General features: G+C 48.7%; 1 protein-coding gene across 5 annotated transcripts in view; it reads right to left on the bottom strand.

Moving 5' to 3' along the window:
• AFAP1L2 (actin filament associated protein 1 like 2) overlaps positions 1-23,789 on the bottom strand; it is a 94,698-nt gene that overhangs the window by 69,232 nt on the left and 1,677 nt on the right. For 2 of the 5 annotated variants that reach the window (XM_081823466.1, XM_081823467.1), the window contains exon 1: positions 19,571-19,590. The exons of 2 other annotated variants lie outside the window; for them this stretch is intronic. The gene's annotated coding sequence lies outside the window, so the exon portion shown is untranslated. Of the gene's footprint in view, positions 1-5,863; positions 6,156-19,570; positions 19,591-23,789 lie in introns of those variants that run through there. One more of the 5 variants, XM_081823469.1, reaches the window with a different exon arrangement.

Below are 23,789 nucleotides of genomic sequence, written 5' to 3'. Positions count from 1 at the left end.
GGTAGAGACTCTTCAGTTTCTCTTACTCAGAACTGAAGAGCCTCTATGATCATTGCTCCTCTTGGAAGAGGATTACAGCAAAGTACCTAACTCAAAAACCACAAAGAAGAGCATTTTGAAACAATCACAGGGGCTAAGACAACACTGCACATTCAGACCTAATAGCACAGTTGCTGAACTCCTTAGAGCCAGAACTGTCGACACTCAATTAGAAACACACACAACTTCAATTCTGTCCAAGGGACAGACATAGCGAGGCCTTAAGAATAGAGAAGCATGGGAAGAATAAAAGACCACCCAGAAAGAATCAGCCAAAGACTGAGAAACCAGTGGAGCTTTTAGGCCTCCCCAGAAGTCACCACCCACGGAGCCAGGAGCCAGGAGCAGTGGGAAGGAGATGGTGGAGAAACCCCAGGGGACTGGGCTTGGCACATCCTTCACCTGCTTTGCCAACACAGAGAAGGCAAAGGGCCACATAATACTTTGTTGTCTCAAATCCAGTTGAAAACCTGGTGTTTTCAAATACCACTAGGGGGCCTTATACAAGTCAAGGTCATAACACACAGATAAAACATGTCCTTTGGCCTGCAGTTTACTAATTCCCACTTACCCCCCTCCTTCCTACCCCCAGACTTTCCAAGTCAAAAAACACCTCCGAACAACCAAACATGAAATGCTGGGAACCTCACCTTAACTAACACATTAGTTTAGCAGATGGAATATTTTTACCAGGTTATCTGAAAAACCTAGCAGAGATACTCCTTTTCTAAGACTCTTCAAAGAGGTCCCCAGGGCAAGGATCAAATGGGGCACAAAGCACAATCTGTAAACTAGATTACCCTGGGTGAAGTCCAACCAAGGACAATGACATGCTTTTCAGAAAGAAGCCATCACCATGCCCATCAAGGTGTGGTGGATAGAAAAGACACAAGCATCTACGGACTGTCTGCTCTATCAGACACTGTAACATACACCATAGATATTAATCAAGAAAATACAACTTCTACATCCGTGGTCAATGCTGTCTCCAAAACCAACGTGTTGGCAAAGTAACAGTTAATGGAGAGAATGGTTACTGGTTTTCCCCAGTGTGATGGTGGAATTACTCAATAATTATTGAGCTCCCATACTCTTTTAGATACAAAAATGAATAAGATGCATTTCTGCCCTCAAATGCCTTAATTTCAATTCTGCAAGATAGCAATGAACCAGGGGCTGGGAAAACACAGAGAAAGGAGTACCAATCAGCCTAAGAGGCTTACATGAACAGCTGGATGGAATACGGAAAAGGTTGGGACACATACTAAAATCAGAGCCCCTTCCAGGGGAAGCTGAGAAGCTTTCTATGAATAAATATTAAAAATGTTGTCACTGTCTTCATTATATCCCTTGAGCCCAGGAGATTCAGGATGTAAATGAATACCTTCTAATACAATGGACTACAATTTCTGCATGAGAAACAGTCTCTCTCCACAAAGCACTGTTGTCTTGCTTTTCCTGCAAATGTACCCTCTTTCAGATCGTCAGAGAATCTCTGCTTCTAAGATGATGCCTGAAATTAAATTAGTCCCCAAAAACCAAAGCTAAGGGCCTGGAAGAGAAGTAATGGCCCCATTTTCCAGCTTCCCTAGACCCTACAATTCAAGAAATCCCCAAAAAGGACCCATGAAGGAAGAAGTTTGGTCTCTAGGCCTACAGGGCTGTTCTGGCCACTATGGAAGACCAAGAACACATCACTGGTCCTAGGGGCCCCAGACGCACCAACCGTGAAGATGCACCTGACCCTGTCATGTCCTGGGCCAAGACACACACCGGATGTTGGACTATACCAGCCAGACCAGCTCCTCTGCAGCCATGATGTCTGCAAAACCACAATCTTCAAAACCTGGTTACACCAACCCAGCCTAAATATCCTATTTTCCCACAATAAAAAGTAAGCAACAATCACCCACCTACCCAGTGGAATACTTAAAATTTTACCAAGAGTTTCCCATAAAACAAATGTCTTTGGGGGAGACAGAGGGAAGGAGGAAGAGAGAGACATTTTCTCCTTTAGTGGGAGTTTTGAAATATCGAGGCAACTTTGCCTGCATTTTTATTGCCATTTCTAGGCCAAATCCTTTTGAGACTTCTTGTTCCTCATGGGTTTACCCCACATTCCTACAAGACAACACTTCCAAGGGCAGTCACATCATGCTCTCTTAATCCCATAACCCCCAAACCCCAAGTGTTTGATGAAGTCTGAGGAAGTGAAAGTTAAGTAGGTCTCTTCCTTGAGTAAATCGGTTCCCTTGCCTTACAACTCCCTGGAGGGTGGAAATCAGCCAAGGTCAGGAGAGTGAGTCTGCCTGGGAAGAGATGATGATTTCATTGGTTGAGACTTTATGAGGCTTTGTATGTTTTATGTGGCAAATACTTTTGCTATCCTTTTGCAACTGAACAAAACAAAACAAAACAAAACAAAACTCCATCCCTGGCAGGGATCTTGAGTCACACAATCTGGGAAGAGAATGCAGCCAAAGTCTAACCCCACTTCCCCACTTGTCTGGGTTCTCAATGGCAAGTCAGTGCTGGGGGATGACCAAAGTTATGTTCAAGAGGCTTCCATTCCAAAACGTGGGACGCTCCTCTGAGGGCTCACTGATCTTGGTCATTCTACTGTGAGGGAGCAGACCCTGGCTGCCGGGGAGATCATAGGTGGAATTTCCTACCACATTGCCTTGGACAGTCTCTCTACTGACAGGCACCCGAAAGCACCTGACCCAGAACTTTTTGAAAGCCAACCCTGTCTGTCTTTTTTCTGTCTCAGGGTTGTCTGTCTCAAAGACTTGGTTTCTTCAGATCTACAATAGGGATGAAAAGCTCTACTTATCCTCATAGAATTATAAGGTTAAAGAAGAATAAATGAAAAACTCTACTTATCCTCATAGAATTTTAAGGTTAAAGAAGATAATTCAGGTAATGTGTTTGTTAGAGGGTATGGCAGTGAGAACTAACTCTTCTTTACCACAAGCTTCTGGATGGCAGGAACAATGTTGGATTTGATTTATACCATCTCTAAGTCTGCACTATATAGAGATAAGAGTTTAATAAATGCTTGTGATGCGTGGGTTTTTAAAAAATTAAGAGGTAACAGGTCACAAAACTTCAAAAATTAAAGCAGTGTGGCAATGTTATATGAATGGACAAAAAGATCAATGAAAAAGACTAGAGTATATAGAATAGGACCTAGTATATATAGTGGTTTATGATAAAGACATCTAGAAGGAAAGACTGAAAAACACTGTTGAAATACACATTTAATCCCTAGTCATACCTTCTGAAGAACTTCAGATTGTTCAAAAACTTAAAACATGAAAAATAAGATCACAAAAGCACTAGACGAAAACATAGCTGGTGGGAATGTAAAATGATGCAGTTGCTTTAGAAAACAGTCTGGCAGGTCTTCAAATGATTAAACATCAAGTTACCACATGACCCAGAAATTCTACTCTGAAGTATATACCCAAGAGAAACAAAAACCTATGTCCACCCAAAAATTTGTATACAAATGTTTATAGTGGCATTATTCATAATAGCCAGAGAGTAGAAACAACACAAATGTCCATCAACAGATGGATGGATGAACCAGGTGTGTTATATCTGTACCTAAACATACAATGAGATATTATTTGGCCATAAAAAGGAATAAAGTACTTATACTATATGACAACTCAGAACCTTGAGAGCATTATGCCAAGTGAAAGGAGCTAATCACAGGAGTCTACATATTATGTGATTCCATTGGGAACAGGGAAGTCCAGAAGACAGAAATCTAGAGAGACAGAAAGTAGACTAGTTTAGTGTTTGCTTGGGGCTGGGGGGAGGGGATGTGCAGGCAGAGAATGAAGGGTAACAGAAAGGATACAGGGTTTCTTTTTGAGGTGATGAAAAGTTCTAAAATTAACTGTGGTGATAGTTGCACATATCTGTGACTATACTAAAAACCACTGAACTGTCCACTTTAAATGGTGAACTGTATAGTATGTGAATTGTATCTCAATAAAGCTATTTTTCAGAAAAAGGAAAAAGATTTTTTGAAGTATAATTTTAGAGAGAGACTAAGTATTAAAAAAAAAAAAAAAGCCCTAGAGCCATAAAAGAGAAACATTTGACCACACACATACAAAAACTGTACTTTGGAAAAGTAAACATAAAAGCAATTCAAAAGACAAACTGGAGGGGAGGGGGATGGTGGTGGTGGGGATTTGCAACTCATATCCAAAGGGTTAATTTCCTTAACATATAAAAAGACCAACAACCCAATAGAAAAATAGATAATGCATATGAACAGAGTGCATGTACCCACACACGGCTTTTAAACATATGAAAAGATGTTCAACTTCATGTATAGTAAAAAAGAGCAACCTTGCAGAAATACCTATGCTCATTCTGATGGGCCAAGATAACAAAGTGTAATAAACATACTGTGTTTATGAGGGTGGAGGGAAACAGATCCTCTGACACTTTGCTAATAAGGGTGAAAAGGACACAACTTCTAGAAGGACATTTTGGCAACATCTAATCAAACCATAAATGCACATGCCCCTTCAACCCAGTGATTCTACTTCTGGAGATTTTATGCTGCAGAAATCCTTCATGTGTCTGAAATAAGCTCCATGCAAGGAAATTCATGGTGGCATGGTTTGTTACAGCAAAGGACTAAGAGAAACGTGATGCTCAACAATTAAGCCATCTCCACATACAGGAACTACTGAGCAGCAGGACAGAAAATGCAGCAGATCTATCAGGAATGAGCTCCAAGAAACATCCTGAACTTAAAGAAGAAGGGTACTGGTGAGTGTGTTCCACCTGGGGAAAGGGGGACATTATATACACACGTGGCTGCTTATATGTGGACTCGTTTTGAAGGCTACTTGATAAACTGGGTTTTTGCTTTTTTGGTTTTTTTTTTTTTTTTTGGCTTTTGCTTTTTAAAACTTTATACCCCTGGGGCTGGAAAGGAGGAGAGGGAAAGGAACAGGAGGGAGGAGAGAGGAAGAAGGAAGGGAAGGAAGGGAAGGGAGAAAGGGAGGGCAGGACAGGAGAGAGGGAGGAAAAGGGCAGAATGATTGCAGAGGAATAAAAATATTTGGATGAATATATCCTTGACAGATATTATCATCGAGGGTAGAATTCCAGGGATTTTCACATTCCAGGTTATAAATTTCTGCCACAGATGCATATTTTGTAATAAGCAGGTGTGGCTTTTGCCATTAAAAATACATGTAAAACTGCTACACTGAACTCCTTCCAGAGAGAAATAGAAACGTGTCGCTGTTGTCTGCACTATTCTAAATGATGTGAAGTATCTCCACTGGAAAAACAAAAATAACAAGGAGAGAGAAAAACAGAGTTTGCCCAGTTGAGCCATGCCAGCTTAGAAGTTTGACCTTTTACCTCTGTCCTAGGAAGTCAACAGAGACACAACCAGAGAGGGAGATTGGACGCAGGACTTGGTGGGAGGGGGGCTTGCGGATGCCCAGCCTGAGGCGGGCAGCACAGGGACACCTGCTCCCGGCTGCAGCCTTGTGCTCTACCTGCCTTCCCAGCTCATCTTCTCTTTTTCTCCATCTCAAATGGATTGAGACCAGGAGTCGGGGTTCAGGTCCCGGCTCAGGCCCTCATCTCCCTTAGCCTAGTACTCTCACCTCTTCAACAACAGCGGGTATGATAACATGCTCTGCCCGAGAAGCATGAGCCCCTCCCAAACCCTGGGACCCCAGAATGACCGTAGAGGGTTTTGCAAATGCATCAAGACGAAGGGCCATTGCGCTATCGGTCAACTTCTTGAAGATGGTATTTGAAAGGTGGAATCATTCACCCTGCTAATTCGAGGCCTGTCCCGGCGGCCGTGAATCCCATCCTTTTCTCAGCTTCTTGCTGCCTTCAGCCCGACTCTACGGCTGTTAGAGGGCCTTCCTTGCCGAATCAATGGTGTCTTGTCTATGGTCTTGACCCAGCTCCAAGTGATGAACCAACTTCACTGGGAGCGTCTGCTGAGAGCTCTTTGAGAAGGGCCATTGTTCCCCTTGCACTTGTCCAAAGCCTCCATTTACGGACGGCTGTGACTGTGGACGCAGGACATTCATCACTGGGAACATTTGCCAGCAAATGAGAGACAGCTGTTGGGCACGAATGGCGTGTGGCTGAATGTTGCCTGCAGTGAGATTTATTTTCCAAGTGAGAACACCCTAACTTATCTTTTCTTCCAAATGGTGAGAAATGGGGAAAATGTTCACCTTCCCCTTGCCATGTCTGAGTCCACACTCATCCCCTAAAAACACGGCGTGCAAAGCCGCATGGGCACACACAGCAAACAAGGCCTCCCGTGCACCAGTCAGGCACCCAGCTCCGGGCCCACGGGCAGAAGTGCCCGGATGGCCAGGGACCGCACCCCGCCTCTCAACCCTCCACGTGCCCACGGCAGCGCTGGGTAGAGACTCCACAGAGACTTGTGAAAGCTCAAGGCCTGGTACACAAGGCAGAGAGGAAACTGGACAGAAACTCCTGGGAATTGGCAGAAACAAAGTGAGCGCCCGCCTGAGTGCCAAACACCCCGCAGCGCACCTCGGGAGCTATCAAACTAGCGGTGGGGACAAGACAGGAGGAGGAGGGACGAGAGACCCACGTGTGTCAGCCCAGGGAAGTGCTGACTGGGTCCCACATGGAGTATGAACAGCTGGGGCCAGATGTGATCAATGGACGCTGGCTTCCAGGATGAGGGGGCGGTGGATGGAGGCGGATGTGACAGGGAAGGGCGGAGGGAGAAAGAGGGCATGTTCCCTGTCATAAGGAACAGCATGAGCAAAGGCCTGGCTGGGCTAGCAGGGAATGTGCTAGGGAGGCAGAACACCTGGAACCCCAGCACACAGAAAAGCTCCCTTTCAGGGAAGTCTCTTTTTATCAGGCTAGGGCTCTCCTAGAGACAGCCAAGCATCAGCTAGGAGCAACGTCAGGGAATCCTCCTCCCCACACCCCAAGGAGTATACCAAGATGGCTGGACTGCAGCCCGTAGACTCACACCCCCCGGAACATCAGATTAAACATGGCTTCATGTCTAGGATGGAGATCATGTCTAGCTCGATCAGGCTGGGTTTGGATCCCACCACATTGGCTGTGAACTTGTGTTTGGCCCACCTCTGGCCTCAGTGTCTGGCTTCAATTTCCTCCATCCACAGAAAAAGGATAATAATATTTACTGCTGGATGCCTGCCTCCCCACCCCCACGCCCAGTCCTGATTCTGCAGGCCTGGAAGAAGATGAAAGTGTCTGATGGAAAAGCTTTGGGAAGCCTTTTATTAACATTCTCAGCTCAGTCTAGCTCAGGGGAACAAGTCCTTGCATTCCAGGGGACTTCTCCCCCAGGAAGCAATGCCAAGAATGTCACCGAAAGATTCTAAGAGGCTTTTCCAATCAGAACCCTCCCAGGTATTTGGCCACCCCCGGGAGGCTACAGGTGCCTGGTGAAGGGTGAGAGCCAGTTCTGCAAGTTCTCACCACCATCCCTCTGGAGTCTTTAGGGATTGAGCGAGATGGGGAGAATAAATGCCCAGAGGGACGCTGCTACCCAGGCTGGGGACACAGACACAGTCAGATGCGGGCAGCGAGGCTGGCCCTTGGCTCAGAACTGAAAACCCACCTCCTGGGAGAAACAATTTCCTGCTCAGGAGCTGTGTGACAGTGACATCCAAAGGCTCCAGCCCTCAGTGGCCCCAAGAAGAAAAGGGCTGTCACAACGCTTCTGACACAACTCACTGGATATTTGTACAGGTAAAAAATAGAACATACATTGAAATAAAAAGTAAAAGGTAGTAGTAGTAGTATTTTTAGTAATCATTCTTGATTCTTGATGATCCACTTAATATGAAGCAGACAGCAGCTGCGGAGCAGGGAAGATGAAGAAAGTCAGGGTTGGTGGGGGGGCTCTCCCCCAAACAGAGGTGGTGCAGGAAGTCAGGAGAGGGAAGACAAGTACATCCCAAGCAGCCCAGCCCTCACCAGGCAGCAGCTGCCAGGAGACTGGGGCTTCCTTGGGCCCAGAGGGACCCCACAGCCAGGCTGGGGAGTAGCAGCTTGGGATGAGTCAGCTAAAGACACCCAGCAGCAAGAGGTCTCTGAGCAGATGTTCTCGTGGGGCTTCCACTGGTATCCAGGCCATGTGGGCACTAGTCCGCAGACGCAGGCGGCTTACTATCCTCCCCATCTTGGGGCAGGCACCCTGGCATGGAAGGATCCACCAGCCTGACCAAATCTCTTCCTGAGACTTCACTTCAGTCAACCATGATCCTGTATCTAACTGCTCACTTCATCAGCCAAACTCAAACACGATTCCACCCAACCCTGGGTTCCCATGACCGACAGAGCCGTGAAGACCCCTGGGTTGAAAACTGGAACAAACTGCTTGGAAAGCACCATGGGCTTCCCTTCATCTGCCATGCAATTCCCAACCCAACACTGAAATAATCACCTTTTATACACGTTGAGTGCTTTCCAGCTTTCAAAACACTCGTATGCACAGCTTTCCACTGATCCTCCCAACAAGCTGGGCCTGTGAGTAGAGCAGTGACTATTCTAGATGGGGATGGCTGGGGAGACAGAGGACTCACGAAGCACAGCGTTCTCATACTGATAGGTTCAGAAACAGGAAACAGCCCTTCACGAATCCGCTTCCCCTCCCCACGAAGACTTAAAGGCGGTATTATTGGAAGCAAAGGTTTTAGGCATCAGAAATAAACATGGCGGATCCATGGCAAATTCAATGTCTTGTCGCACCACCACCTACCACCAATCACTAGCCCCGGGGCTCTGACTGTGTGTGGCACCTACTGAGAAGTAAAAGATTTCATTCAATCCTTACAAACCTCCCAGGAAATGGGTAATGAGCCCCTTTCAGGTGAAGGAACACTCAGAAATAGCAAGTCATTGCCCAAGGTCACAGGAATCCAAGCTGGATATGAACCAGTTCTGCACAAACGTCGCGATTTTCAACCTGATATCCGCTACAGTCCGAACAGTGAGGGAGGAAAGTATTGAGTGCCTCTTGAAGAAGCAATTCGGAGACATGGAGTGGTTCAGAAGTCCTTCCCTGGCTTTGTCTGGTGGGAAAGATGATGGTCCCACCTCATTCAGGGATCTCAGGCCATTGTCCTACACCTGCCACCCATGAGCTGTGGGTCTGTGGGCTTACTCCATGCCCAATCCTACCCTCAGAACCCCCTTCAGTAAAGTGTGGGAAAACTGCAATAGCTCAACCTCTTCAGAAAAGTATGAAGGACAATATTCTTTTGGGATACACTTGGGTTTTTCCTGTGGACAACAGACTGTTTAGAATCCAAAGTAGTCTGCAAGGTGGTAACCAACCCATCTGGAAGAGGCAGTGGTCACCTGGCTGGGTGCTTGGGAAGCAAAATATCCCCACGTGTAAAGTGCTCTGAGAATAAGACCCAACCTCCCGGGCACAGCCCGGCTCTCCTACCACATCTCTCTCCACCCTCCCCATTGCTGACCAAGCTCTGCCCCTGCCCCTACCCTGCTACGCCCACCCCATTCTAGCACACGATGGCTTCACCTTTGCAGCACTTGCTGGTCCCTGGACCTGGAACTCCCAACCCTGGTTCTCCACTCAGCAGGCTCCTCCTCTTCATTAACGTCTCAACTCCAATGTCATCTCCTCAGACAAACTCTTCCTGAGCACCTGGCTAATATGGGGACCGCTCCCCCTCTCCCCTGGAATTACTTTCATGACATTCTGTGTTTTTCATGTTACATACAACTATCTGAAATTGTCCTTTTTTTAGAACTTTATTTGCTGGGACGCCTGGGTGGCTCACTTGGTTAAGCGTCTGCCTTCGGCTCTGGTCATGATCCCAAGGTCCTGGGATCAAGTCCCGCATCAGGCTCCTTGTTCAGCAGGGAGCCTGCTTCTCCCTCTGCCTACCCCTCCCCCTGCTTGTGCACTCAATCTCTCTCTCTCTCTCTCTCTCTCTGGCAAATAAAGAAATAAAATCTTTAAAAAAAAAACAAAACCGTATTTGCTTACTTGTGGTCTGCCTTCCTCTTCTAGAATGGAAGCTCCATTAGGACAGATTGCATTAATAGTGCACCCAGCTTGATCTCAACACCAAGATAAGACCGGATACATACAGAAGCTCAAGAAAATACCAATTTCGTAAACACTTGGAAATTCTCCCATGCCAAGGGACTATTTAAGGATGTGAGCAAGTTCATGGCAAAATCGCAAATCCTTTGAACTGGAAAGGACCCTGGAAGTGACACTTGAACTTCACAGAAATTAAGATCTTTATTGTTCTATCACTCAGGTGTTAACATTCCAGTGGACCCAGGAATTGGGAACACAGGGCCAGAGACGTGGGGCAGAAAATGAACATTGTCAGCAAACGACAGGTGGGATAAAGAACAGCCAGAAGAAAGAGGTCCCTAAGTGACTCCAGTGCACGAGAAAGAACAGTGGGGAAACTGTCAAACCAGCAGAACCAACCTCAGGGGTTTTTTCCGTTTTCGGAAAGCATTTAGTTCCTGGCTTTACCAATGGATTTGCTGCCCACCTGCTGAGCCACTGGGGATGGGGGGGAAGAATTCACTCTTCTGCCCACGCTGATAAGACCCTGGGGCAGCTCCAGGTCCTGCCTCCTGGCCCAGGAGCTTCCCAGCACATACCACCGCGCAAAGCAAAAGCAGGTGGTGCTCTCCCTGGTCCAAAGGGCTCTTTACCACCTAAACCCTTGAATCTCAAAAAGACAAACTCCACAAAACTATGATCTTAAGTAAAATAGAGATAGAACAAACAATGTCAGGGGCCAACTCCGTCCAGATCAAACAGACCCGGGGTCAGGGGAGGTAGTTCATCTTCTCTGGATGCACCTATTTGGAGTGAGTATTCCCATCTCCTGAGTGGAGAGGAACAAAAATGAACTGCTGCACAGAGTCTAATAACTTCATTTCCTGTCAGGTCCTGGCAAAATCCAATTCCAAAGCATTCTACTCAATCTGATAAACCTGTGGCCATAAGCTCTTGGCCATGACCCACACTCGGCAGTGGGGACCCAAAGAGGACTCAGGTGCTCAGAGTAGCTGCAGACAACTGAAAAGTACTCAACTCTTAGAAGCCAGCTCTACCAACCCACACACTCCAAGGGTGGGTTACAAGCACCCCCACCCCCCCACCCCCACCGCCACCGCCCATGACAATGGCAGATTGCTAATCACCACTAAAGCTCTGACAATAGGTAAGCTTTGGAGTCCAATGTAAGGGTGGTCTGTTATAACCACCTCAGGGGCAAAGGGTCTTGAAGAGCCCAGCAATGAATAAGGAAAATGACCTCCCCGTTGACTCCACCCCATGGGGTGGGTAAGGGCGGGGAGAAGCTCCTGTCCCCTCTTCCCACAGCACACTGTGTGAGCTTCTGCTGTTGCCCCTCTTATGGCACATTCTGCTTCAAGTCAGATCTGTAGGCTTCTGGTATCCACAACACACCATAAGCAAACTCTTACAAATTCCCTTTCGTCCCTATATCCCATTCCTCGCTCCCCAAGATGAACTTTCTAATAGGTACCATTTTGTGTGCATGTGTTCCTGCTTCATGTGGACCACTGTAGGAATTTAATGGCTGTAAATGCTATTGTCAGATGTCCTATTCTGCTTCTTACCTTTCACTCAGCACTAGGTCTTCAAGGTCTGTCTATGGTGCTGGATGGACAGCTAACCCACTGCTTCTGCTGCTGGGTGATTCACTTGGATGGGTGTCCACCATCATCGTTCACCTGTCCACTCTCCCCAGAGACACCAAGGCTGCTTCCCATTCTCGACCACCACAAAGAATGCTGCAAAGATCATCTTCGGACCCATCCTGTGCGGACCCGTGCAGAAATTTCCAAACGTTCTGAGAATACTAGGGAGCCTGCAGCCTCTCTCTCTCTCTCTCTCTCCCGTCAGTCTTCCAGGTGGTCATTTTGGTTGGTTTGTCCCTGCTGACGAAAGGAGCCCCACACTTCTTCAGATGCTCGTTAGCTTTGGGGAGGCTCCTTCACTTGTAATCTCCCGTTCATATCCTTTACTCATCTTTATTTCTATTGCAATTTCTGCCTTGTTCTGGTTGATGTGCAGGAATTCCTTGTCTGTTCTAAATGTTAATCCTTGGAGGGTTTTGGATACTGTAAAGCTCTCTCTCCTTTTCGCCAACTGCATTAACTTTGTCCAGGATGTCCACTAGTGATAAGAAGCCCTTAACTTCCATATAATCAAACTCTGAGAAACCTTGAGGATGGCAACCATGTCTCAATCCCACAATGCCAGTTTTTGAACACTCATAATACACACCCATGGGTTAGGTGCTGTGGACACAAAGAGGAATAATGGCATTGACCCTTACAGAGTTTACAGCCTCCTGGGAATACAGACTTTCCATCAACTATAACGTGGACACAATGACCATGGCCAGGGAGGGTTGTGTCAGGTGCAGTGAGGGGTTAAAGGCTTCAGGGGGTCCAGGCTGAGTCAGCCTTGACAAATAAGCTTGGCAGGCAGCCCCAAGGAGAGGACATCCAGGCCAACAGAACGGCACATGCACAAGCCGAGTGTGCAAAACCACAAGGAATCCAGTATGGCTGGGACATAGAGCAAAGTGAGGAATGACTATAGAGGCTTGAACAAACAGGAAACAGCCATGCAGAGAAGGAGCTCAGATTTTCTCCAGGGCAATACAGGGGATAACACCACTCGCTCGCTCGCTCACTCGCTCTCCCTCCCCACAGCCACTGGCAAGGCGCCTTAGACGCCATCTGCACTCAAAGAAGAGGGCCTGGTTTGGGGGCCTTAAGAAATCTGGGCTCACCTTAGCTACAGGGGCAATGTACTGAAATCTCAGAGAAACCCAAAGACAGAATATTCTAGAAAGAAAAGGGTTTGTGAGCATCCAAGTTAAACTACCAAGGCGGATCCGAGACATCCACTGGACAGGTCTGGGTTGTCCTGAATGAAATAAGGCCTTCCCTTCCTGGCCTCCGTTGGAAGCTGTTCCTGCTGCCCCTGCCTTGATGAAAGTTCTCAGCCACAAAATTCCCCAACTGCCAAGTGTGCTTGCGCGGGAAATGCACCAAATAAAGTCATCAGTGACACAGCGGAATCTTACCCAAGACCCCACCAGGATCCCCGCCAGCCAGCTGTTTCCTCTTGAATCTAAACCATTTTCACAGTCAGTGAGGGTAGATTTTTTAAGGGGGAAAAAAGCCATTCGTAGAGAATCTTTTGTTACAAGCTATGTGACTGCCCGTATTTTTTCCAGCCAGGGAAGGAATCTAAACGCACGAATACACGGCCGCCAGGTACGAGGGCACAGAGAAGGGCTGTGCGCGGTGCAGTGAGGGGTTAAAGGCTTCAGGGGGGTCAAGGTGTCAAGGCTGAGTGAGCCTTGACAAATAAGCTTGGAGTCTGGAAGTCACTCCACCCCAACAGAGCAGTCTCTTGGCACTCTTACTTTCTCTCTCCCGGCTGCCTCGGCCTCCCCAGGGCAGACAAATAAATCTTGTTGTTAGACAGCAATTGTACCCTTGGAGGGCATTAATAGCTTTAGGAAGTTCGAAGAAAATGGGGCCAATTGTCACCTGACACCCCCTCTCCTCTGACATGAGTACACACACACACACACACACACACACACATGCCACTCACATCTGATGTTCGTGAAGAGAAGGCTCTCACCAGCCTCTTCCCAGTTCACCACGGCCCTGCCAGCCACACAGGTTTAGGGCTGCAAGAATGCCAGGAGGGAAGGAAGACAGACCCCCAGATCAGGGTCCCTGCATCCCTCCAACCCACCACAGGCGTTTTCCAGCACAACCCCCGACCCCCTTCCCCCAAGTCAGCTGCCCTGCGGGCATCAGGAGTCGGGGCCAAGCTGGAGAACTGAGGCTGAGAGTGACCAGAGGCCCCGACTCTCGCTGCCGGTCCGCGCTTACGTCAACAACATCCGTGGGCCTCCCTGCAAACCTGGGCGCACCGCGGCCCTCCCGTTGGGGTCAGAGAAGCCAAAACCCCCACACTAAAAGATGCACCAGGGAACTCCAGTCCCGAAGTCTCTTCGGGTCCAAGCGGAGGGCTGGAGGGCGAGGACAGGGGAGGGAGTCGTGCTTCAGAAGGATTTGATCTCAAAAGCAGCCGCAGACTGAATTCCCCCTCTGAGAACAAAAACGGGCCTTCCCCGGCCTTCCCTGGCCTTCCCCACTCTCGGGGGAACCAGTGCGTGGCGGGCCCGGAGCGACACCTGGACCCCATAACTCTCAGAGGTCTGCTCCCAGCCCGAACAGTTTCCAGTGACACACACCCAGCCTCCAGCACATGGGCGGGAGATGGACGCCTGCCCACTGAGAAGCCAGGAGGTCAATGGGAAAAAATTATTTTCGTCAGTGTTGAGCCCTCATGTTTGGAACTTTTATCCAAACTGCGGCACTGTTCTCATGCTCCCCCTGTGCGGACGCCAGGCCCTCCTCTGATGCTCACTGCCAGGGAGCTTGGGGGGGCGGTGGGAGGAGCCCCCACCCCTCAGAGGTTAGCAGGTCCCAGGGCCGTTTAAGGACCCACACAGGGAGGCCAGGAATGCTCTTTCCTGGGAATCCGAGCCACCGTGGCACTAACCTGCACTGGGCCCGGTGGAATGGCTGGCCAGGTCCCGGGGTGAGCCAGTGGTGTGGACCATGAGGCTTGGAGAAGGCGGCCTTCTTTGCATTAGGCCATCTGGAACGACACTTTCTAGGGCCTGAGGAAACACCAGGGGCTATGCTGAACAGAGTTTCACTCTGGCCGCCTCTGCCAGGAGGGAATGAGATGCTCTTTGGCTGAGAGCAAGCCCCACTTTCCCCACCCCGACTCTGAGGTCATCAGCTCCCCCTGGGGAAGCTTAGGATTCTAGCCATGGCTACTAGAAATGAAAGCCCCACAGAACTAGAGACCTGGGGCCCAGGGGTGGCGGGGGGGGGGGTCGCTCTTTCTGGGTCTTTCTGGCCTCAGGTTCTCAGAGGGAATCCCTTTTCTAAACTCAAGACTCAGGAGACCTGAACAATGGATGTGGCAGGGAAAAAAAAAAGAGAGAGAGAGAGAGTGGCAGAAAGTCAAGAGGGGAGAATGAGGGAATGAAAGGAGAGCATGGAGGGAGGGGGAGAGAGAGGGAGGGAGGACGCCGCCTTCACAGGAGCAGGAGCGAGCCTCGAGCCTCGAGCCTCGTGTGTGGTGCCCGAGAGGGGGCCTGGAGCACCTCACACTCGCACTTGCCTGTGACGGTTCTGTCATCAACCCAACTCACTCTGCCACAGGCTCACTTCTAGGGCATCTGGGACGCTGTGAACTTGAACCAGAGATGGGCTTCCACCATCCCCAGGGGGACACGAGCCTCCCCCGGCTCAAGGACCTGCAGCGGCTGCTCTCTCAGGAGATCCCCAAGAGCTCTGGACACCAGGAGTGGTCACGGTCCAACTATGGTGCGGCCGCGCAGACCCCTGTATGAGGCCATCCCACACCAGGGTGCTCAGCCACCGTCCCAGCGGTATCGACTGCAGGGACCCCATGTCTAAAACACGCTAAAAGGCACACAATCCAACTCGACCCTGACCATCATGGACCAGCCGCACTGCACTGGGCATTCGAGCAGCAAGTGTGTGAGGTCGTTTGACACTCGCCACTTCAGCCCAAGATCTGCCACATCCCCAGCCTTTTTTTCCTTCCACTTGTCTAGAGGGGAGGCCGCAAAAGGCCAGACAATGCAAAGGGCGGTGGGGTGGTGACCATCTCAAGCTCATAAGGAGCCTGGGATTGTCACCAAGAATATCCACCCCTTGTGGACCCAAGACCACAACGATGAAGAGGCGCTGTCCCAAGCAAACACACCACCCAATAGGTCCCAGCCCCGACATCAGGGGTACCAAGCACCCTAGCAGAGTTCCTTCCAAAAGGACCCATATTTGAATTTTAGTAAATCAGCTCAATATGTTCCAGGACTGTGGGTATTAAATAAAAGAAGTCAGTGAAACCTCCAAACAATAAGCTCATTCAACACAATCTCTTTCTCTCCCCCCATCTGGGGACTTGAATACAGTCAGCATGAATAAATCCTGTTGTGTAAAAACTGGGGGAGAAAAAAAGGGGGTGGAGGATGGAAGGAAATGGCAGGGTTCCCACTTGCTGGTCGAACAGGGAGGCTAAGATCATCCCCACAACCCACAAGGATGCCAGCGTAGTCCCCGGTGATGGTGGCAGCAACTGCGGTCCAGGTAAGGAAGTATCTGGAATTTCCCCACCCAGGCATTCCCAGCTTCGCCTCTGCAGCCTGTCCATTCTGGAACTGCCCCAAACCTCGCCTTTCCTAGGTGGACCCACGATAAGCTAGGCCTGACCCTGCATCAGGGATGTTTCCCTTTGAATACATACAAAACATACTTCCTACCTCTTTCCCTCCCCCTGCAGCACCCCCCGACAAAGTCGAGACGATTAGAACTAAGGACTGCCCCAGCAATTCTTCCTGAATACCCTAAGAACAGGTGAACAGACCTGCCTTTGTGAGCGACTAGTGGCTCTGTGCATGACCACTGGCTTAGATAGATCCGTGAGTAAGAAGAGTTGCGTGCGGGAAACTCTATGTAATTCATGGCTGAACGTGATCTAGGCCCAGATTTTTCTCATGGATGGAAGTTCTACAGCCTTTCAACACGCTGTATTTAAGAACGATGGGAAGACACAGGATCAGCTCCCCAGGTTATAGATCCAGACGCAACTCGCCTGAGGAATAAGCCAATTCAACATGGGTTTTGATTAAGCAAACAAACAACAGAAACCACCAAGAGCTTCAGATTCCATCAGGACCACCAGAGTGCTCCTCTTCTCATAGAATCCCACATCCCATCTCCTGCCATGGTGCCTAGGAGACTTCCCCTGTCTGGAACCAAGAGGACCGATCCCTTACATCATATGGAACTAGGTGCACTATTTTGCTAAATCATGGGTTCTCCCTGCCTCAAAATCATTCCTAGCTAGCAGAGACAAGCAGGACTTCCAAAAACAAAGTCGGCCAGGAAGGAATTACGGTGCAGATTTGGGTACTCAATTCCAATTCAACAACTTTATTGGTGAGGGGGGGGGAAAAAAAAAAAAAAGACTTGCAGGAAGGCGGCCAGATTCAATACATTAGATCCATGTGTGCAGCAGCGGAGTTCCCAGGGTGGGAGCCCGGAGCTAATGCTTCACTATTCCATGACCCTCCTGGGCTCATCTGCTGTCTGAGTTTAGGAGAATGGTTTTTCCTTCTCTCTAAATAGAGGGTGAGCTTCCACCCCCACACTGTTTGGGCCTAATGGAAAAAGTCTCTTGCACTTAGGATGCTGTCAAGGAGTCCATCTTTTTGTTTTCTACCCAAATTCTTCACTCCCTTCTGCTGTACCTCTAGATCGCTGAAGACAGGAAAACACAGAGACCTCAGATTCTGCTTACAACCTGTGATGGCCAATGGGACACTCAATCGCCACAGCACCCCAAACTGCTAGGGTTTTATTTATTTTTAAAATTTTGTTTATTTTAGAGAGAGAGAGAGAATGTGTGCACAACCAGTGTTGGGGGGTGGGGAGAGGAACAGAGGGAGAGGGACAAGCAGACTCCCCGCTGAGTGAGGGGCCTGCCGTGGGACTCTGAGATCACGACCTGAGCTGAAATCAGGAGTCAGACACTTAACCAACTGAGCCACCCAGTCGCCCCGCAAGGGTTTGTTTTAAAGTCAGCTTGCTGGAGGTATAATTTACACACAGGGAAGAAAAATGCCCTGCACACTATACACTTCTGAGTTTTCACAAAAAACCTGGAACTATGGAACCACTACCACTATCAAGATCTGAGCTGTAAAGATTTCTATCATTCCCCAAACTTGCCACGTACCCCTTTGTGGTCAACCCCTTCCCTCAGCCCTGGCAACAATGGCCTGGTTTGCTTTCCCTCTAGTTTTGCCTTTTCCAGAAAGTCGCATAAACGGAATCATGCAGTGTGGAAGATTTCTGAGGCTGGCTTCTTTCACTTAGCACATGGGGGATGTATCTTAGGTACAAACTGTCGGTTTTTAAGCTTGGGACTTTTACTTTCTTGCCAAGGACATGAAATGATTGGCTCTAGCTCATCTTTGCTATGGAGGAACCAAATTCTTGATTTCGGGCCTTTTAAATAAAGCAGAGGCCTGGGAACAGGGTGACCTCCCCTCTCCATCCACAGAACTACAGGATTTCCTGGGACTTGGGGCTTTCAGGGGCAAAATCAGGAAAGTCCCAGACAAACCGGGAGAGTTGGTCACTCTCCTTGAGACAGCCACATCCGAGGGCAGGGCCGCACATCTGCCCCGCTCAGATGCCTCTGTGAGCAGCAGGTTGCTCGCTCTGAGCTAACAGCTGACTGTCCTCCCTCGGTTTCATAGCAAGCAGGCCAGTATGCAAGCTGTTGCAGCTGAGCCCCTGCACAGAGCTCACACTCCAACAGGCCTGCAGCTGTCTTTGAAGTCCCCGGGAGGGGCTCAGAAAAGTGAGAAAAGCACTCAGGGGTGTGTTGAGAAAACAGCAGAGCAGGGCTCCCGTGGGAGTCGGCTCCCACCCCAGGCCTCCCCGATATCGGACTGCACAGAGACATGGGACATGAAGGTGCTCTGGGCTCATTCTGCTTTCGCTCCAGTCCAATGCTGGCTCCTACTTTTCTATACATTCTATACATTCTCCTCGCCCTTCCTCCCCCAGTGGGGTTTTTCATTTGGAGACTAACTAGGGAGAAGGGGAGAGCCAAGAAATAGAAAATGAGTATAAACAGCTTGAAGTTCTTGTTAGAATTTAAGGGTTTCTCCTAGATAAACTTACCGAGACATCAGAGAAAAGTCAGGCAAGGCCATGATAGGAGGCTTGAGAATGAGCAATTCCGTGCCCACCTCCTTTCCAGCTGACTCGAGAGAAATACACACATGTTCTCTCTCGGAGAGGCTAGTTTACCTGGGGACAGGCTGAGCTTCCCCAACTCAGAGCTCCCAACAGCTTGGAAAAGCATGTGATGGGCACAGCTGGTGCCCACATTAACAGAGGATTCCCCCCTCAATACACACACAAGAAGGGAGGAAATGCTGGGGTCACAACCATGTGCTAGAGGCCTCAGGCTAGCTGTTCTCCTGGACCCATTCAACACTGCCCCTTCTCAAAGTATCTGCCAGTAGCTCTTACCATTTATTCCACCAAGCGGCCTGTGAGGCAGGTTAGTAATCATTATCCTCACTTGTACAGATGAGGAAACAAGGCCCAGAGAGGTTAAGTGACTTGCCCAAGGTCGCACAGCGAGTTAGTGGCAAAGGCCAGATTAGAACCCCGAGCCCCAGAGCGCCCAGGCCAGCGCCCAGCTCCACAAGATCCCTCAGCCATGGGTCCAGAGCAGGGGCAGAGCCAGGTCTGCGCCCTCGGGAGCCCTGGAGGCCAGGTCAGCTGCTGCAGAGAGCACAGGCAGGCTCATACTCACAAGCAGAAACCTGCAGGATCCTTCTCTGTACCACCAGACAGCAACACCCCTGTGCTGGAACAGACAGAAATAAGGCTCAAGTCGGGAAAGCCAAGGGCCACCGCCGTGGGCTTCTGTCTCCACTCATGGGATGTGGCTTTGAGATTTTGCTCCATTTCCCTTTAGGAACCAGGTCTGCTCTTGAGAGCCAGAGCATCAGACGATATGTGCTGCCGATGCCCGGAATTATTCATTCCCTCATGCCCCAGTTATGCCCCGGGGACCCAGGTGCTGGCAATGTACCAGGGGCTGAGGGGGAGGGGCGCCGGGAGGAGAAAGACAAGATTTCAGGCTTGAAGGCATTCAGCGTGACAGAGGAAACAGACATCTAAGACAAGGTGACATTCATTCACCTATGATACACCAGGCGTGGACGAGGTTATACCTCAAGTAGTGCAGGAACACAGAGGGAATCAGGGGAGGCTTCACGGAAGAGGAGGCATGTGGACTAGGCCCCGAAGATTGAGGAGCGTTTCACTGAGCAGCTAGTCCCTTCCTGGCTAAAGGAAGGAAGTGGTCTGAAATTGCTTCGAGTACTTCTTTCTAAATAAACCCTTGCTGTTAGTAGAACAGGAATTCTACCCTTTAGAAACTCAGTTCTCAGGGATATTGCATCCTGTGTGACTTTGAGTTGTTGCTTCATCTCTTTAGACCTCAGCTGACCTGTCTGTCAAACGGGAGTGAATAATTCTGTGTTTCGGAGGGTGGCTCTGGCCTTCCCTAACAATCTTTGGAGATGCGTTCACACACAAGTCCTTGAGGAACAAATTCCTCACATGGCCAATGGCAGTCTCTCTCCCACTGTCTGTGACTCTCGGCTCTCGCCAGGAAATTGATTTTATTTATAAGAATCACAACCCTACGCTGACCTTCGTTGGGCTATCCATATTCCCTCCCTCATTTCCCTCTCCTCAAGACATCCTCCTCCAAAGATTCCTCAGTGACCACAGAGCAACGAGCGTTGAAGAGTGCTTGGTAAGTCAGGATAGACCAACACTGGAGGCTGTTTTCTAGATGGGGAAACTGAGGCCTGGAGAGCTCGGCGACTTGTCCAAGGAAACCGAAGGCACAGGTCTCCCCATTCCCAAGCCACCGCTTTCGTCCTCACGCCATGACTGCTCTGCTTCCTGCTTCGGCCGGGGCCTGGGCAGACGTGCCATCCTCCCTCAGCTTGGGGAAAGTCTCCCATCTCTGAATGACAGAAGTCTTTGGAGAAACATTTCCCATCATTAAAGGGATTTGCAAGAAAACTGGCACAGCTTCCTACGCTTTGAAGCTTGTTGGCCCCTCCTGGCCCTTTAATTGTACTTGGCTCCAGCCCAGTTCCCAGAGCTCCTACCCCTTCAGAAGAGGGGAAGGGCCCACAGCAGAATTCCCGCCACCACCCAGCCTGGCCCTTCAGCACCAAAGGGGACCCCTCAGTATTTCGGTTTCAGACCATTCCACTGCCAACGCATCAAGGACTCCCACACTAAGAGCTTCAAAGTCAAAAAGGCTCCAGGTCAAGTCCAACCATGAGCAAACCCTGAGCTTGGGATTGGGCAGCATCCCTTTTGAGATGGTTTTGAAGCAGTGTTCCCACAGCCTTTAAAGCCTAGGATAGCTTCAGGAGAATCACATTCGATTTCTGCAGGTACCACAGATTTGGTTAAAGCACATCACGGGAGTGTGGAGTAGCAGTCTTACTCCCCGCTTGCTTTTAATTTTCCAGGTGAAGAAGGTGGATATGTAACTGCGTATCTTTTCTCAGGGGTTCTCAATTTTGGCTGCACATCAGAACACCTGAATACCTAAGCCCCATCCCTAAACCAACTGAGTCAGAAGGTCCTGAGTGGGGCCTACGTATCCCTGTTTGTTTTCAAGTCCCCTGATGGTTCCCATATGTGGCTAAGGTTAAGAACCACTGCCTGAGGTACAGTTTCAATAGGGAAAAACCTGAGCTCCTAAGCATGGAAAACACAAGATCCAGATGATTCCTCTGAAATGAGTATTATCAATCCGCCCACCTCTCTTAGTTGGTGTTTCTTTTTCAAACCTTCCCTGACCACAGATCGCAGCACTCCCAGTTTAGGCTTTCAAGAATTTTTACTGGCTTGACTCTTCCCAGCTCATCTCTACCCTGCAGTACCTTAGAACAAAGTGCCCTCTCCCGGGAATGGAGTGATCTGACTCAGAAGCAAGCAAACAAAAACAGAAAAAAGAAGGATGACACCTTCAACCAATTACTGTGATCCAACTTAAAGCGCATAGCTCAACCATGACTGCTCAGATCCAAGTGTGATGCAAATTCAGGAAGCTTCCGCGGGGGGACGGTCCAAGTGCAATCCACAGATAGTAGGTCAGTCCCATTTGGCCCTAGACACACTCACCAGCTGGAAGAGCAGTAGGAACCAGAATCCTTGACCACATGGTGTGAGTTCAGCCAATGGGCACCGTGATCCAAGGGTGCTCTTATGAGAGTCATAAATATGTAAACATCCAAGGATGGGAACCTTTTCAAGGGCCCCTGTAGATGCTGACACCGCTTACGCAACACGAAAGATTCACATACAAGAAACAGCTCCGCCATCACTTTTTATGAGAACTCTTATAAAAACTCCATCTCTCTGGGAAGACACTCCTACATAGTCTCTCCCCACCCCTACCCCTAGCTTTTGCTTGAGAGCGCCATGGCTATCTAACAGAATGACTTCGATGGTATGGGGGAAAAGTTGGAAATGTTTCTACGTTAGACAGAGGGTGCTATTCCAACCACTCTTTAGCTCCAGACCTCTCTTTACATCCTACAAAACAATGGAAAATCAGCTGAGCCTAAAAATGACAGGCTCGCATTGGAGGATACACAATATGTATCACAGGCTAGGGAACATGGAAAACAATTTCTCCTATATCAACTGCTTTATAAGACTTACAAATTAAAAAAAAAATTTTTTTTTTTTTTTGAGAATCTGGACACAATGAGGCATTCTACCTATTTGGGAGAGCTCAAAATTGGGAATTTAGAAACACAGAATGGGGTATTTCTGTAACAAAATTTAAAAGTGTCACAAATGAGAATTCTTCGTAATTTTTATATGTTCTAAAAGCCCAGGTAAATCTTGCTTTTTCGTTTTACTCTGTTGTTAAAAAGATACCTAGTCATTCCATAATGATTTAATCTTACTTTAAAAACAAAAACAGCTTCGACCTCTGATGAGCAAGAGAAGACTACGGATGCCAGTTAGAGCTGCCCTGGTTAATCTCATTCCGGGCCCACCTGCTTCATTTTGCACAGACCAACTTTTCAATTCAATGAGAGTTCAAAACACAAGTCATCGGTTTCTCAAAAGAATGGGGACTTCTAAGTTCCTGGGGTGGGGGTGGGGGGATCCCTAAATTCCTCAGCTGAAAGGTATAGTTAGTAAACATTAGCATTCACTCCCTCTCCAAACAGGAAAAGATGAGTTCGATTAGCTTCTGCAATCCAGATAATTCTCAACTGTATCCACTTATCGCTCTGATTTACTGCAAAATGATGAGGCAGATACATGTGTTACCGAAAACATAAACACTCTGAAATGGAAACTAAGTTTCCTTCAGTTGGCAAAAATCCCTTGATACTCCAGGGTGGGAGGATTTTAAACTCCCAAGATAAAAAGATAACTAAAAAGACTTTCTCAGGTCAAGGGCCAAGTCAAAAGCCATTAATACAAAAAGCTTCTGATAATAATGGGCATTTAGAAAGAAGACCCCCAATGTTGTAATTTGCCCTAACTTGGATTAATATGCGGATTTGAGAAAGCAGCTTGTACCCTGGACCTTCAAACCCGAGCCAGCAACTCCCTCACTTCCCAATTCAGAAAAGGCACACCCTGAGTTAAGAGGGACCTCAGAGGCCACCCGCTTCCAGCTAAAGTCCTGAATTCCCTGCGAGAGTCCCTCCCAAAGGGCGAGGGGCAGGCAGAGTGGGAGAGGGAGCAGCAAACTGCCATTTTACAAAGCGAGGGGCTGTGGCTTCCTCAAGTGTCCTGAGACCACATAAGGGAGCATTCAGTCATCCCAGCACAAAACTGACATGATCTCAGAAGAATCTGGGACGAAAAAAAACCCACCCGGTTAGAAATGAGAGAGGTGCTCCAGGGAGGGTTCACAGAAAGAAACCAAAGATTGCCAAGTAATTTAACACTGCCCCCCCCCCCCC

This window comes from Leptonychotes weddellii, chromosome 6 (assembly GCF_054177405.1).
Source record: "Leptonychotes weddellii isolate Sample4059 chromosome 6, ASM5417740v2, whole genome shotgun sequence".
In the NCBI taxonomy this organism is placed as follows: domain Eukaryota; kingdom Metazoa; phylum Chordata; class Mammalia; order Carnivora; family Phocidae; genus Leptonychotes; species Leptonychotes weddellii.
Note: the sequence above shows the minus strand (reverse complement) of the source record. Positions and strands in the feature narration are given on the sequence as shown.